The sequence below is a fragment of the Mobula hypostoma genome, chromosome 5 (assembly GCF_963921235.1).
Source record: "Mobula hypostoma chromosome 5, sMobHyp1.1, whole genome shotgun sequence".
Lineage (NCBI taxonomy): Eukaryota > Metazoa > Chordata > Chondrichthyes > Myliobatiformes > Myliobatidae > Mobula > Mobula hypostoma.
In genome coordinates, this window is record NC_086101.1 from 193,349,811 (window position 1) to 193,366,141 (window position 16,331).

Genomic DNA, 16,331 nt, shown 5'->3' on the forward strand with positions numbered 1-16,331 from the left:
ATGTGGTGTGGTCAAGCCTGTGGTCAGTCCAGCACTCTGCTCCTTGCATGGCTCTGGTGATGAGGGCATCCCGGATATCTCGGCGACATACTATAACGTAGTTGATCATGTGCCAATGTTTGGATCTTGGGTGCATCCATGTTGTCTTGTACTTGTTCGCCAGCCTGAACACTGTGTTTGTGATGAGGAGGTCGTATTCTGCACATTTGCTAAGGAGCAAGATGCCATTGCTGTTCATATTGCCAATACCGTGTTTGTCTCGAACCACTTCCCAGTGACTCTGATTGCAGCCTACTCGGGCATTGAAGTCACCAACCAGGATTAGTTTGTTGTTGGCAGGGACAGAGACAAGCTATAATTGTAGATAATGGGGAATTAACCAATAGAAGTTATGTTATTCTATCTGTATGTGTGGGAACCTGAGTGAGTGTGTGGGACGTTTCGGGAGGAGAGGCGAAAAGGAAGGACGTGGTGGGAGCGCTCTGGTAGACTACCGTGGTTGGTTCCAGTCCGAGGGTCGCGGACTTTGGAGGAAATCGAATGGTGGACCGAGGATATTGCATGAGGTCCAACGTTGCGCACGAACTGTATAATTATTTTTCTTGGCGCCTTTTTATTTTATATTTTGTTTTTCTACTAAACCCATAGTCGCAGGAAGATTTATAAAGTGTAATTCTTTAATCGTACATTGTGTACTGTCCGATATTTTGCATTGTGGGTTTGTTCTGGGGTCATTACATAGCATTCACACAAACTTGCTTACCCAGTTTGGCGGGGCTGACGGTTGCTCCTCCTGGACGACTGAGAATTGAGCGAGACGAAGGCTTACACAGGTATGGAAATAAAGTTGGTTTAATATTGTCGCATATACTGAGATACAGTGAAAAGCTTCTCGTGTATTATTTATGCAGATTAAATCATTACACAGGGCATTGAGGCGGAACAAGACAAAACAATAACAATGCAAAATAAAGTGTAACAGCTACAGAGAAAGCGCAGTTCAGAATACAGTTCAGATAAAGAACAAGGTCATACCCAGGTAAGTTGTAAAGCCAAGAGTCCATCTTATTGTACTAGAGTACCATTTGTCTCATAGTTTAATAACAGTAGGGTAGATGTCTCCAAGCCTGGTGATATGTGCTTTTAGGCCTTTGTAACCTCAGCCTGATGGAAGAAGGGAGAGGTCAAGAGAGTGGTTTGTCCAGGATGATTGGGTCTCTGATTATGCTGGCTGCTTTACTGAAGCACTGAGAAGTATAAACAGTCCATGGAGAGGAGGCTGATTTCTGTGATATTCTGAGCTGTGTATACAACTCTCTGTAACTTGCAGTCATGTTGCCATACCAAGCCCTTCTGCATCCAGATAGGATGCTTTCTATGGTGCATTGATTAAAAAGAAAGGGTTAAAGGGAACATGCCAAATTTCTTGAGCCTCCTGAGGAAGTAGAGGGACTGGTGAACTTTTTTGGCCATGGCATCTATATGGTTCGACTTAGGACAGGCTGTTGGTGTCATTCACTCCTAAGAACTTGAAGCTTTCAGCCCTGTCTGTCTTTGCACCATGATGCATGATTACTGACCTCCCACCCCACCACCCACCTTTAAAGAAGTCAGTGACCAACTCCTTTGCTGACATTGAGGGAAAAATTGTTGTGATATCATGTTATAAGTTCTCTCTCTCTCTCTCTCCTTCCTGTACACTGAATCATTGTTAACTGAAATGCAGTCCTCTATAATGGTATCCTTTGCAAATTCATAGAGCAGAATCTGCCCATTGCAGTCATGAGTGTTTTGGGAGTCAAGCAGGGGGCTGGGGATGCAAGCTTGTGAATAATTGTGGTAAAGCTGCTGCTCCCTATCCTTACTGATTATGGTCTGTTAGTCAGGAAGGTGAGGATCCAGTTGCAGAGGGAGATTTTGACTCCCAGGGTCCAGAGCTTAGTGATCAGTTTGCTTAGAAATAGAGTATTGGAGGCGGAACTGTTGTCAATAATCAGTAATGTAGCATACGTGTCTTTACTGTCCACCTTCTTCAGGGATGAGTGTAGGGCCAGGGAGATGACATCTCCCGTAGACCTGTTTCAGTGGTAGGTGAATTGCAGTGGGTCAAGGCTACTTGAAGGCCGGAGTTAATGTGTGCCATGATCAGCCTCTCAAAGCACTTCATGGTTGTGGATGTCTGAGCCAGGGATGATAGTGGTCTTCTTTAAGCAGGTGGGAACACAGACTGAAGCAGGAAGAAATTGTCAGCAAATACCCATGGTCACTGATCTGTACAGGATCTAAGGACACAGCCAGGAATATGGTCTGGGCCAGATGATTTCTGTGGGTTCATTCTTCAGAAGACTAATCTTGCGCTCACATTGATGACTTTGGGTTCAGGTGCTTTGGAGGCTGTCATAGTGGGTGGCGACATTCCAATCCCTTCTGTTCAAAATGTACATGGAATGTGTTAAACTAACCAAGAAAGGATGGGTTGTTGTCAGTCATACTGCCTGGCTTTGTTTTGTAGCTCGTTATAGCATGTAAGCCCTGCAACAATTGGACTGGGACTCGACTTTGGATCGATACTGTCTTTTGGAATGAACTGTCAGAGGAAGTGGTTGAGGCAAATACTTTAAAGTCAGTTAAAACAACTCTTGGACAGGTACCCCGATAGGAAAGGCAGAGAGATATGGACCCCATTTGGGCCAGTAGGCCAATTTCTCTGCTGTTTTACTCTAATCGCTTGCAGAAAAAAACATCTTTAAAATTGTGAAATGATTAATAATATTATTTGGAGATGTTTTACCAATGAAACTCTAAAACTTGATTTTATAACATATGCGATGCTGATTAATGCGTCGACTAAGGCAAGACAGCGGCTATACTTGTATTAGGAGTTTGAAGAGATTTGGCATGTCAACAAATACACTCAAAAACTTCTAGAGTTGTACCGTGGAGAGCATTCTGACAGGCTGCATCACTGTCTGGTGTGGAGGGGCTACAGGTGTCCCCCGCTTTTCGAACGTTCGCTTTACGAAACCTCACTGTTATGAAAGACCTACATTAGTTACCTGTTTTCGCTAACAGAAGATGTTTTCACTGTTACGAAGAAAGGCAGCGCGCAAAAAAAAATCAGCACCCGATAAAAGGCAGCGCGCGCCCCAAGCAGCCGCTCTCCCCTGGATTCAGAACTGCATTCTAGCCGGCATTGCTTAAACACGTGCCTGTGAGCAGCCGTTAGCAAGATGAGTTCTAAGGTATCGGAAAACCCTAAAAGAGCTCGTAAGGGTGTTGCACTTAGCGTAAAACTAGACATAATTAAGCGTTTCGATCGTGGTGAACGAAGTAAGGACAAAGTGAGTTTGGCTTGTGGAAGCTGACGAAGATGATGTTGAAGAGGTTTTGGCATCCCATGACCAAGAACTGATGAAGAGCTGATGTAGTTGGAAGAGGAAAGGATAACAATCGAAACCGAATTCAGTAGCGAAAATGAAGTCATCCAGGAACTGAATGTGAAGCAACTGCGTGAGATTTTCACTCAATGGTAAAGTACGACTTTAATTTTGAAAGGGTACGTCGGTTTAGGGCATATTTGCAAGATGGTTTGAGTGCTTACAAAGAACTGGATGATCTAAAAATGCGCGAGGCTAAGCAGTCAAGCAAGCCTTCCACATCAGCCACAGCAGACGATGAACCTCGACCTTCGACATCAAGGTAGGCAGAGATAGAAGATGATGAGCTGCCTGCCCTGATGGAAACAGATGACGATGAGATGACACCCCAGTGTCCCACCACTCCAACCCCCAGGCCGCGGACAGATACCGATTGGCGGAGAATGCAGCAGTAGCCGAGAGGCACACAGCACATCTTTAAGAAAAAAGCCAAAATAAACATGCTAATTAATTAGGTGCTGCCCGGCATGTAATTGTCGGCCCAGATCAGAGGTGATTGCCGATTGCGTTGCCTCTGATCTGGGCTGACATTTACGTGCCGGGTGGCACCTAATTAATTAGAATGTTTATTTCGGCCTTTTTCTTAAAGATGTGCTGTGTGCCTCCCGGCTACTACTGTACCCCTGCATGCTTCGCGGATTGGTATCGGTCGGCGGCCCGGAGGGTGGGGGCCACTGCAGCACCCCAACCTCCGACGACTCAGTCTAACACACCATCATCAGTGTGCTCGGCAAGCTGTCTTCCCGATTCCCATAAGTGATTCTACACTGTACATACATTATTGCTACTTTATATAGGCTATGTATTTTTACGTGTTACTTGGTATGATTTGGCAGCTTCATAGCTTAAAGGTTACTGGAGAGAGTGTTTTTGCCAACAGCGCTTGCGTGAGATTTTCTGCCGAGAGTGCTTGCGTGAGATTTTCGCTATGGAGAACAGTGCCGGCAATGATTGTGGAAAAGTATTTCTACTTTATATAGGCTGTGTATTTATCATATAATTCCTGCTTTTACTATATGTTACTGTTATTTTAGGCTTTAAGTCTTATTTGGCATGATTTGGTAGGTTATTTTTGGGTCTGCGAACGCTCACAAAATTTTCCCATATAAATAAATGGTGCACAGGACCGAAAGAAGCTGCAGAAGGTTGTAAATCTAGTCAGCTCTATCTTGGGTACTAGTCTACAAAGTACCCAGGACATCTTTAGGGCGCAGTGTCTCAGAAAGGCAGCGTCCATTATTAAGGACCTCCAGCACCCAGGGCATGCCCTTTTTTCACTGTTATCATCAGGTAGGAGGTACAGAAGCCTGAAGGCACACACTCAGCGATTCACGAACAGCTTCTTCCCCTCTGCCATCCAATTCCTAAATGGACATTGAAGCTTTGGACACTACCCCACTTTTTTTAATATACAGTATTCCTGTTTTTGCACATTTAAAAAAATCTGTTCAATATGCATAATTGATTTACTTGTTTATTTATTATAATTTTTTCTCTCTCTGCTAGATTATGTATTGCATTGAACTGCTGCTGCTAAGATAACAAATTTCACATCACATGCCGGAGATGATAAACCTGATTCTGATTTAGTGAAGAATTCACAAGAGACCTTTACTCATTATATAGTTAGAATGTGAGACCTGCTCTCAATGGCATTAAAGTGCATTGGTTGGATTAATTTACAGGGAAGGTAGATAAGAACAGAGGCAAAAATAGGATATGATGAGTTAGTGGAAGAAGAGTGGTATAAAACACATGTGAAAAATGAAATTGGTGTAACTGAGCTGGGATAAATGGCCTGTCTTTCCAGAGTAAATTTTATATACTGTAATTATGCAAAGTATAGTGTGTCCGTAAGACAGGAGCAGAATTAGGCCATTCAGCCCATTGAGTCTGCTTCTACATTCCATCATGGCTGATCCTGGATCCCACTCAACTCCATACACTTACCATCTCACCGTAACCTTTGGTGCCCTGACCAATCAGGAAACTACCAATTTTCTCCTTAAATATACCCATGGTCTGGCCTCCACAGTAGTCTGTGGCAAAGCATTGCACAGATTCACTACTGTCTGGCGAAAAAAATTTCCTCCTTACCTCTGTTCTAAAGGGTTGCCTCCCCAATTTTGAAGCTGTGTCCTATAGTTCTGGACACCCTCACCAAGGGAGACATCCTCTCCACATCCACTTTATCTAGTCTTTTCAACAGTTGGTAGGTTTCAATGAGATACCCTTGCATTCTTTTAAATTCCAGTGAGTACAGGTGCAAAGCTGCCAAATGCTGATCATATGTTAACCCCTTCATTCCTGGAATCATCCTTGTGAACCTCCTCTGGACTCTACCCAAAGACAACACATCCTTTCTGAGATACGGAGCCCAAAACTGTTGAGAATATTCCAAGTGCGATCTGACTAGTGTCTTATAAAGCCTCAGCATTATTTCCTTGGTTTTATAGTCTAATCCCTTCGAAATAAATGCCAACATTGCATTTGCCTTCTTGACTCAGCCTGTAAATTAACCTTCTGGGAGTCTTGCACGAGGACTCCCTAAGTCCCTCTGCACCTCTGATTATCTTAATTTTTTCCCCATTTAGATAATGGTCTGCACTGTTGTTCCTTTTACTAAATTGCATTATTGTACATTTCTCACCACTGTAATCCATCGCCCACTTTTTTTGCCCATTCTTCCAATTTGTCTAAATCCTTCTGCAATTGCACTGCTTCCTCAGCACTACCTATCCCTCCACCTGTCGTAGTATCATCTGCAAATCTTGCCGCAGAGCCACCAATTCCATTACCTAAATCACTGACAAACAATGTGAAATGTAGCAGTCCCAATACTGACCCCTGAGAAACACCACTGGTCACTGGCAACCAACCAGAAAAGGCCCCCTTTATTCTCTCTCGCTCCCAACTGCCTGTCAGCCATTCCTCTATCTGTGCCAGTATATTTCCTGTAATACTATGGGGTTTTGTCTTGTTAAGCAGCCTCATGTGTGGCACCTTATCAAATGCCTTCTAAAAATTTTCCTTTATCCACCCTGCTTGGTCCTTCCTCGAAGAACTCTAAAAGATTTGTCAGGCAAGATTTCCCTTTACAGCTGACTTTGACTTATTTTATCATTAGTCACCAAGTACCCTGAAACCTCATCCTTAATAATAGACTCCAACACTTTCCCAACCACTGAGGTTCGGCTAACTGGCCTATGATTTCCTATATTTTGCCTTCCTCCCTTCTTGAAGAGTGAAGTGACATTTGCAATCTTGCAGTCCTCTGAGACCATGCCAGAATCAAGTGATTCATAAAGGTCATGATCAATGCAACTGCTATCTCTTCAGCAACCTCTTTTGGAACTCTGAAATATAGTGCATCTGGTCCAGGTGACTTGCCCATCTCAAGAACTTTCAGTTTGCCTAGCACTTTTTCCTTTGTAATAGCAGTGGCACTCACTCCTGCTCCCTGACACTCACGGACCTCTGGCACACCGTTAGTGTCTTCTACAATGAAGACTGATGCAAAGTACTTACTAAGTTCAACCGCCATTTTTTGTCCTGCATTACTGTCACACCAGCATCATTTTCCAGTGGTCCAATATCAACTCTCACCTCCCTTTACTCTTTAAATAACTGAAAAAACTTAGTATTCTGCTTTATATTATTGGCTAGTTTGCCCTCTGGTTTCATATTTTCCCTTCTAATGGCTTTTTTAGTTGCCATTTGTTGGATTTTAAAAACTTACTTCCCTCTCACTTTTGCTACATTATATGCCCTTTCTTTGGCTATTATGCTGTCCTTAACTTTCTTGTCAGACACAGTTGTCCACCCCTGCCATTTGAGAACAACGACTTCTATGGGACCTATCTATCCTGTGCCTTGTACACTATTCCGAGAAACTTCAGCCACCTCTGCGCTGCCGTCATCCCCTCCAGTATCCTGCTCCAATCCACCTGGGCAAGTTTCTCTCTCACGCCTCTGTAACACCTCATTTTCCCAATCCTCTTGCATATTGAAGTCCCCCATTACAATTGTGACATTACCCTTATTACATGTCCTTTCTAGCTCCTTTTGCAATCTCAACCTCATGTCTTGGCTTCTATTTGGAGGCCTATATATGATTCCCATAATGTGTTGTTTTTTTTAATACTCTTGCAGTTTTTTTAATTCCACCCACAAAGATTCAATATTCTCAGACCCTAAGTCACCCCTTTCTAAAGATGTAATTCCATCTCTGACCAACAGAGCCACGCCACTGCCTATGCCTTCATGTCTGTCCTTCGATGCTAATTATACCCTTTGATATTAAGCTCCCAACAATGACCTAATTGAATTGATTTGACTGTATTACTTACATTCTTCATATACATGAGGAGTAAAAATCTTTGTGATGTCTAGATCTAAATGTGCAATGTTGAAATTATTGTAATTTATAATAAAGATTATGTACAACAGGATAGTCAATTTTAGCCATGACATAGTGATGGCCACAATGTCATACTGACCAATCTGTAATTGTGCCACGAGTTTGTCCACCTTCTGAATGCTACAAAATACAGCACCTTCAGTCCTGCATTCTTTGCTCTTTTGAATTTTGCCTCTGGTAGAATTTAACTCCTTGCACTGTCTGCATTTATACCCAGTTGTTGGCTTGTCCTTCCTTACATTCATATTACACCATTGTCTATTTGTAAACCTGCTGGCTCACCCTCAGCTCTATCACACTGGTTCCCATCCCCCTGACATATTAGTCCTTCTACATAAAATTATTTTCGGTGAATTGCTGCGGAGTGACATAATTTTTATGTTTGACCTAAGAATTTAGGTTTACAAAATTATGAGGTGATGCAATCAGGCTTTTTCCACTGAGGTTGGGTGGGACTAGAGATCATGGGTTAATGGTGTAGGGAGAAATGTTTAAGGGGAATATGAGGGGAAGCCTCTTCACTCAGAAGGTGAAGAAAGTATGGGATGAGCTGCTAGAGGAAGTGGGTGATGTGGGTTTGATTTCAACATGTAAGAGAGATTTGGTTACATACATGGATGGGAAGGATTTTGAGAGCTTATGGTCCAGGTGCAGGTCTATAGTACTAACAACATAGTCCAGCATGGACTAGATGGGCCTTCTTCTAAGGTGTAGTGCTCCATGACTCTAGTTTAGAAAGAAATTGCATCATTCACCTCTTAACCCCCTCCCTCACCCGGCTGTCACTCCTCTTATGTTGATCCACCTATCACCCACCAACCCTTGCTCCATTCATTTCACCCACTGTTTTATATTGAGTAACTCTCCTCTTTCCAGTTCTAATTAAAGGTCTTGGCCTAAAACGTCGATTGGGTTTTTCCCCCCCAAAGATGCTGCTGACTGGCTGAGTTCCTCCAGCGCCTTTGTGTGTTGCTCCAGATTTCCAGCATTGGCAGTCTCTTGTGTCTCTCCTAATGGTTCAGGTCAGTGACTTTTCATTGGCAATAACGAGCATTTCCAAAGTACTGAGAGATTGAGATGGTAGCCCCCACCGAGCCTTTGCAGATTGGATGTAATGGAATACACATTATAGTTAGTGGATTATGAACATTGCCTGAAGCTGACAATTAAGTTACATCCATTTACTCCTTTGACATTATTTAGTAAATTGTGTTAAGTCATTTATATTGTGATACCATTAAAATAAAAGGTCTTCACAGTTGGAAGTATTACTGAAAATGCATTATCACTTTACCATTATGCTATCATATAATTCAATTAAGATGTTAGTGAGCTGTTCCAAAGCAAATTAGCAGAGCAATTAAATATTTCAAGGGACAATTGTAAACTTCGGAAAGTTCTGTTGGATGAGGGATTTATTTTTCCTTTCCAACCTTATTTGCTGGATAGATTAGGGTTGCGCTCTTATAGGGTGTCTGCTGTTCATTCTTCAGTTACAGTGGGGTGTTCACTGTGGAGTGCATCACATTCTAGTAGAATTCCACAAGGTGTTAACAAGAAAGGAGATGTGTTTATTAATTTATTCAGAGGTACAGTGCTGATCAGGCCCTTCCAGCCCTACGAGCTACGAGCCCTACCACCTGGCAACCCACCTATTTTACACTAGCCTATTCACCGGACAATTTGCAATGACCAATTAACCTACTAACCAGTACATCTTTAGCCAGTGGGACAGAACTGGAGTACTCGGAGGAAAACTGTGTGGCTCATGGAAGGGCATACAAACTCCTTCAGAATCAGAATCAGGTTTATTATCACTGGCATGTGACGTGAAATTTAAGGCCATAAGATATAGGAGCAGAAGTAGCCCATCGAGTCTGCTCTGCTGATCCAATTCTTCCAGTCATCCCCACTCCCCTGCCTTCTTCCAGTCATCCCCACTCCCCTGCCTTCTTCCAGTCATCCCCACTCCCCTGCCTTCTTCCAGTCATCCCCACTCCCCTGCCTTCTTCCCATATCCTTTGATGCACTGGCTAATCAAGAACCTATCCATCTCTGCCTTAAATGCACACAATGACTTGGCCTCCACAGCCACTCGTGGCAACAAATTCCGCAGATTTACCACCCTCTGATTAAAGTAATTTCTCCACATCTCAGTTCTAAATGGACATCCTTCAATCCTGAAGTCATACCCTCTTGTCCAAGACTATGGGAAATAACTTTGCCATATCTAATCTGTTCAGGCCTTTTAACATTCGGAATCTTTCTATGACATCCCCTCTCCAGGAAATACAGCCCAAGAGCTGCCAGGCGTTCCTGATACGGTAATCCTTTCATTCCTGGAATCATTCTCGTGAATCTTCTCTGAACCCTCTTCAATGTCAGTATATCCTTTCTAAAATAAGGGGCCCAAAACTGTACACAACGCTGCAAGTGTGGTCTCACGAGTGCCTTATAGAACCTCAACATCACATCCCTGCTCTTATATTCTATACCTCTGGAAATGATGCCAACATTGCATTCACCTTCTGCACCACCAACTCAACCTAGAGATTAAACTTTAGGGTATCCTGCACAAGGATTCCCAAGTCTTCTTGCATCTCTGCATTTTGAATTCTGTCCCCATCTAAATAATAGTCTGCCCGTTTATTTCTTCCACCAAAGTGCACAACTGTACACTGTCCAACATTGTATTTCGTTTGCCACTTCTTTGCCCATTCCCCTAAGCTATCTAAGTATCTCTGCAGGCTCTCTGTTTCCTCAACACTAGCCGCTCCTCCACCTACCTTTGTATCATTGGCAAATTTAGCCACAAATCCATCAATCCCATAGTCCAAATCATAGACGTACATCGTAAAAAGCATCGATCCCAACACCGACTCCTGTGGAACTCCACTGGTAACCGGCAGCCAGCCAGAATAGGATCCCTTTATTCCCACTCTCCGTTTTCTGCCAATCAGCCAAAGCTACACCCATGCTCGTAACTTCCCTGTAATTCCCTTAGCTCTTATCTTGCTAAGCAGCCTCATGTGCAGCACCTTGTCAAAGGCCTTCTGAAAATCCAAGTACCCCATATCCACTGCATCTCCTTTGTCTACCCTGCTTGTAATTGCAGTAGGTTTGGCAGACAGGACCTTCCTTTCAGGAAACCATGCTGGCTTTAGCTTATCTTTTCATGTGCCTCCAGGTACTTCATAATCTCATCCCTAACAATCGATTCCAACAGCTTCCCAACCATTGATGTCAGGCTAACAGGTCTATAGTTTCCTTTCTGCTGCCTCCCACCCTTCTTAAATCGCGGAGTAACATTTGCAATTTTCCAGTCATCTGGTACAATGCCAGAATCTATCGATTCTTAAAAGATCATTGTTAACGCCTCTGCAATCTCTCCAGCTGCTTTCATCAGAACCCAAGGGTGCATTCCATTAGGGGCCAGGAGATTTATCTTCCCTCAGACCAGTAAGCTTCCTGAGTACCTTCTCAGTCGTAATTTTCACTGCACATACTTCACTTCCCTGACACTCTTGAATGTCTGGTACACTGCAGATGTCTTCCACTGTGCAAAATACGTATTCAGTTCCTCTGCCATCTCTGTCTCTCTCATTACAATATCTCCAGCGTCATTTTCTATTGGTCATATATCTACCCTCAACTCTCTTTTACCCTTTATATACTTAAAAAAGCTTTTAGTATCATCTTTGATATTAATGGCCAGCTTCCTTTCATAATTCATCTTTTCCTTCCTAATGATCTTCTTAGTTTCCTTCTGCAAGTTTTTGAAAGCTTCCCAATCCTCTATCTTCCCACGAGCTTTGGCTTCATTGTATGTTCTCTCTTTTGCTTTTACTTTGGCTCTGATTTCACTTGTCAGCCGCAGTAGTGTCCCCTTTCCATTCAAAAATTTCTTCTTATTTGGAATATATCTGTCTTGCACATCCCTCAATTTTGACAGAAACTCCGACCATTGCTGCTCTGCGGTCCTTCCTGCTAATGTCCCTTTCGAGTCAACTTTGGCCAGTACTCCTCTCATCAGAATCAGGTTCATTATCACCGGCAAGCGACGTGCAATTTATTAACTTAGCAACAGCAGTTCAATGCAATACATAATATAGAAGAGAACGAATAAATAAATAAGAATATTAATAATAAATCAATATACATGTATTGAATAGATTTAAAACGTGCAAAAACAAATACTGTATATTAAAAAAAGTGAGATAGTGTTCATGGGTTCATTGCCCATTTAGGCAGAGGGGAAGAATTTGTTTCTGAATCACTGAGTGTGTGCCTTCAGGCTTCTGTACCTTCTACCTGACGGTAAAAGGAAAGGTACGTCGCATCCCGAGTTTCTCCTTTTTCAAAACTCGTTAGATTCTGGACTAGTTCCTGAGGATTGGAGGGTGGCTAATGTAACCCCACTTTTTAAAAAAGGAGGGAGAGAGAAACCGGGGAATTATAGGCCGGTTAGCCTAACGTCGGTGGTGGGGAAACTGCTGGAGTCAGTTATCAAGGATGTGATAACAGCACATTTGGAAAGCGGTGAAATGATCGGACAAAGTCAGCATGGATTTGTGGAAGGAAAATCATGTCTGACGAATCTCATAGAATTTTTTGAGGATGTAACTAGTAGAGTGGATAGGGGAGAACCAGTGGATGTGGTATATTTGGATTTTCAAAAGGCTTTTGACAAGGTCCCACACAGGAGATTAGTGTGCAAACTTAAAGCACATGGTATTGGGGGTAAGGTATTGGTGTGGGTGGAGAATTGGTTAGCAGACAGGAAGCAAAGAGTGGGAATAAACGGGACCTTTTCAGAATGGCAGGCGGTGACTAGTGGGGTACCGCAAGGCTCAGTGCTGGGACCCCAGTTGTTTACAATATATATTAATGACTTGGATGAGGGAATTAAATGCAGCATCTCCAAGTTTGCGGATGACACGAAGCTGGGTGGCAGTGTTAGCAGTGAGGAGGATGCTAAGAGGATGCAGGGTGACTTGGATAGGTTGGGTGAGTGGGCAAACTCATGGCAGATGCAATTTAATGTGGATAAATGTGAAGTTATCCACTTTGGTGGCAAAAATAGGAAAACAGATTATTATCTGAATGGTGGCCGATTAGGAAAAGGGGAGGTGCAACGAGACCTGGGTGTCATTATACACCAGTCATTGAAAGTGGGCATGCAGGTACAGCAGGCGGTGAAAAAGGCGAACGGTATGCTGGCATTTATAGCGAGAGGATTCGAGTACAGGAGCAGGGAGGTACTACTGCAGTTGTACAAGGCCTTGGTGAGACCACACCTGGAGTATTGTGTGCAGTTTTGGTCCCCTAATCTGAGGAAAGACATCCTTGCCATAGAGGGAGTACAAAGAAGGTTCACCAGATTGATTCCTGGGATGGCAGGTCTTTCATATGAAGAAAGACTGGATGAACTGGGCTTGTACTCGTTGGAATTTAGAAGATTGAGGGGGGATCTGATTGAAACGTATAAGATCCTAAAGGGATTGGACAGGCTAGATGCGGGAAGATTGTTCCCGATGTTGGGGAGGTCTAGAACGAGGGGTCACAGTTTGAGGATAGAGGGGAAGCCTTTTAGGACCGAGGTTAGGAAAAACTTCTTCACACAGAGAGTGGTGAATCTGTGGAATTCTCTGCCACAGCAAACTGTTGAGGCCAGTTCATTAGCTATGTTTAAAAGGAAGTTAGATATGGCCCTTGTGGCTACAGGGGTCACGGGGTATGGAGGGAAGGCTGGGTTCTGAGTTGGATGATCAGCCATGATCATAATAAATGGCGGTGCAGGCTCGAAGGGCCGAATGGCCTACTCCTGCACCTATTTTCTATGTTTCTATGTTTCTATATCTTGGGCACAAATCCAACACTGTTTCATTTTTAGTGATTTGGAGCAGACCTTTTGTTTCTGTAGTAACATACATTGGAGGCCTTCCAAGTTTATTTGAGGTTTGTCTGGTGTTTTAACAGTGCTGATTAGTTTTGGTTGGTAAGAGGAAGAAAAAACACCTTTGCACCCAATCCCTGCTCCACCATTTGAAGTATTATTTTGACAAGTTGGTACCTGTAATTTGATTAAACTCAGCACTCCTGGTATGTCTTGCGTGATGGTGGCATATACATTACTCCACTGGATTTAAAAAACCAGGCCCATAGTATCCAATTTTAGAATAATGCAGGCTGACGCTCATGAACTGTCTGGCTTGCCATGTTGGTTGTGGTTGATACTTCAAATGGATGCCACGGTAGCTCAGCGGTTAGCGGCATTCTGAAGTTTGGAGTTCAATTTCAGCACTGTCTGTAAGGAGTGTGTACATTCCACCTGTGAACTGTGTGGGTTTATGCTGGGTGACCATAAGATATAGGAGCAGAATTAGGCCATTTGGCCCATCAAGTCTGCTCTGCTATTTCATGATAGCTGATATGTTTTCCCTCTGGGTCCCAATCTCCTGCCTTCTCCCCATATCCTATCATACAATAAGGTCTTTTAAGAGACTCCTGGATGGGTACATGAAGCTTAGAAAAATAAAGGGCTATGGGTAACCCTAGGTAATTTCTAAAGTAAGTATGTGTTCGGCACAGCATTGTGGGCTGAAGGGCCTGTATTGTACTGTAGGTTTTCTCTGTTTCTATCGTGCTTTACCTGGAGCTTTGATTTCCACTCTGTCCAAAGAATACCGGTTAGCATGTTAATTGGTTATTGTAAATTGTCCTGTGATTAGGCTAGAGTTAGATAGGTGGGTTGCTGGGTAGTGTGGCTCGTTGGGCCTGAAGGGTCTATTCTGTGCTGTATCTTGAAATATGTTTGTAGATAAAAATTAGCTTTGATTTAGAGTCTGAAAGGATTTAGTCTTAACCTGAATATGTTAGGTGTTTCTGTTTGGGGCTCTAGACATCACAAATGCTTTGCTAAATGTACTTAGAACAAATAGGGCTAGTGATTATATTTGTGATTTTGTGGTTTAGATAAAGCACAACTAATAGGGTACTGTGTGCACTTTGACTTATGCATCGATATTTATGCCTCTCGTCCATCTGAAGCATTCTGCATATAGCTGAAAACAATTAGCATTGTGGTCTCAGTGTATTTGTTAAATTTAAAATCACTTGGGGGTAAAATCACAATTTGCTGCTTTGCTAAATGGAGAGCTCACATTCATTTACATGGGTGGTATTACATTGGCTGCAGCATAAATGAAGGTTAATCATCTAATGAGGCATTTTAAAATAATAGCTCTCCTCTTGAAAAGAAGATTAAAAAAGCACCAGATGCTGGAAATCTAGAAAAACAGAACATACTGGAAATACTGAGCAAGTTGGGCCACATCTGTGTGAAGGGAGTTGGTTAATGGTTCAGTCAGAATTGGGAAGGAGACAAAAGAAATTGGTTAAACCTCAGGAAGGGTGGAGGAGGAATGTCTGTTGAGGTAAAACCAGGGTGTGTGTGGATACCAAATGTAAGCAAGTTCATCTGGTTAATTTGTGAATGGACGCAGTTAGAAAGTGAGAATATAGGCAAAGCAATATAGGAATTATGAAATGCAGGGCAGGACATGCCTGACTGATACGAGCAGAAGTCAAGTTACCCGAAGTTGTTGTCTAGAAGGCTTGTAGCATGCCCTAAACTGGATTTTTACAGAGAATATGGTGGGTTTAACAGCAGCAGGAAATATGAATGTCCTGGCTGGAAATCCCTATGTATTCCCATTCCCCATTCCTGATGCACATCTGGCTGCAGTCCAGACCCATTTCTGACTGCATTCTGGATCATTGACTCAGTCAGTTTCCTGTGCTTACACTTAGAACCCCCAGTTCACGTTGTGAACTGATTAGTGAAACAGATATCGTGCCTTTTAGTGAGGCAGTTCTTGTGCAATGACATTACTTGAAATGTATTAAATTTAATACAATTAATACAACGCCGGTTTTGCACACGCAAGTTCCCACTGAAATCAGTGAAGCTCATCCTTTGTACATGATGCAAATACTTGGTGTCCCATTGAATTGGAAGGCTCAACAAGAATACTTGATATAGTTATTTAAATTGAGCCCGTTGAACATCTTGGAACATTTCTTTGACCTCTGTTATCTATCCTCTATAATCACAGTGACCATTTCAGGGCTGAAAAAAAGCTGTGAATTTCCTCCTCACTTCACTTTCATTTAAGGCATGAGTGAGCACTTCACTACCCCACGTTCGTTAATTATATTAATGCTGTCTCAATAGTAAATATTAATTGCCATGATGTAAAGAAGACAAAAGACATTTTGATATATATTGACTGGCATCCTTTTTCTTTGGGTATTGTGAGAAAACAGGTCCATCTAAGACATTTGCAGTCACCATTGCTTTGTCAGGAGAGGGGGTGAGGTAAGGATGGGAGTCACGGGAGTTGTGCCGTGGTGGTGGTGGTAGTAGATGGTTGGTGACTCATGGTCAGTTTCTTTTGCATCTTCTACGATAT

General features: G+C 42.8%; 1 protein-coding gene across 8 annotated transcripts in view; it reads left to right on the forward strand.

Annotated features, from left to right (window-relative positions):
• lifra (LIF receptor subunit alpha a) overlaps window positions 1–16,331 on the forward strand; it is a 195,736-nt gene that overhangs the window by 17,792 nt on the left and 161,613 nt on the right. For 4 of the 8 annotated variants that reach the window (XM_063049606.1, XM_063049604.1, XM_063049609.1 and 1 more), the window contains exon 2: window positions 8,734–8,879. The exons of 3 other annotated variants lie outside the window; for them this stretch is intronic. The gene's annotated coding sequence lies outside the window, so the exon portion shown is untranslated. The remainder of the gene's footprint in view (window positions 1–8,733; window positions 8,880–16,331) is intronic. One more of the 8 variants, XM_063049607.1, reaches the window with a different exon arrangement.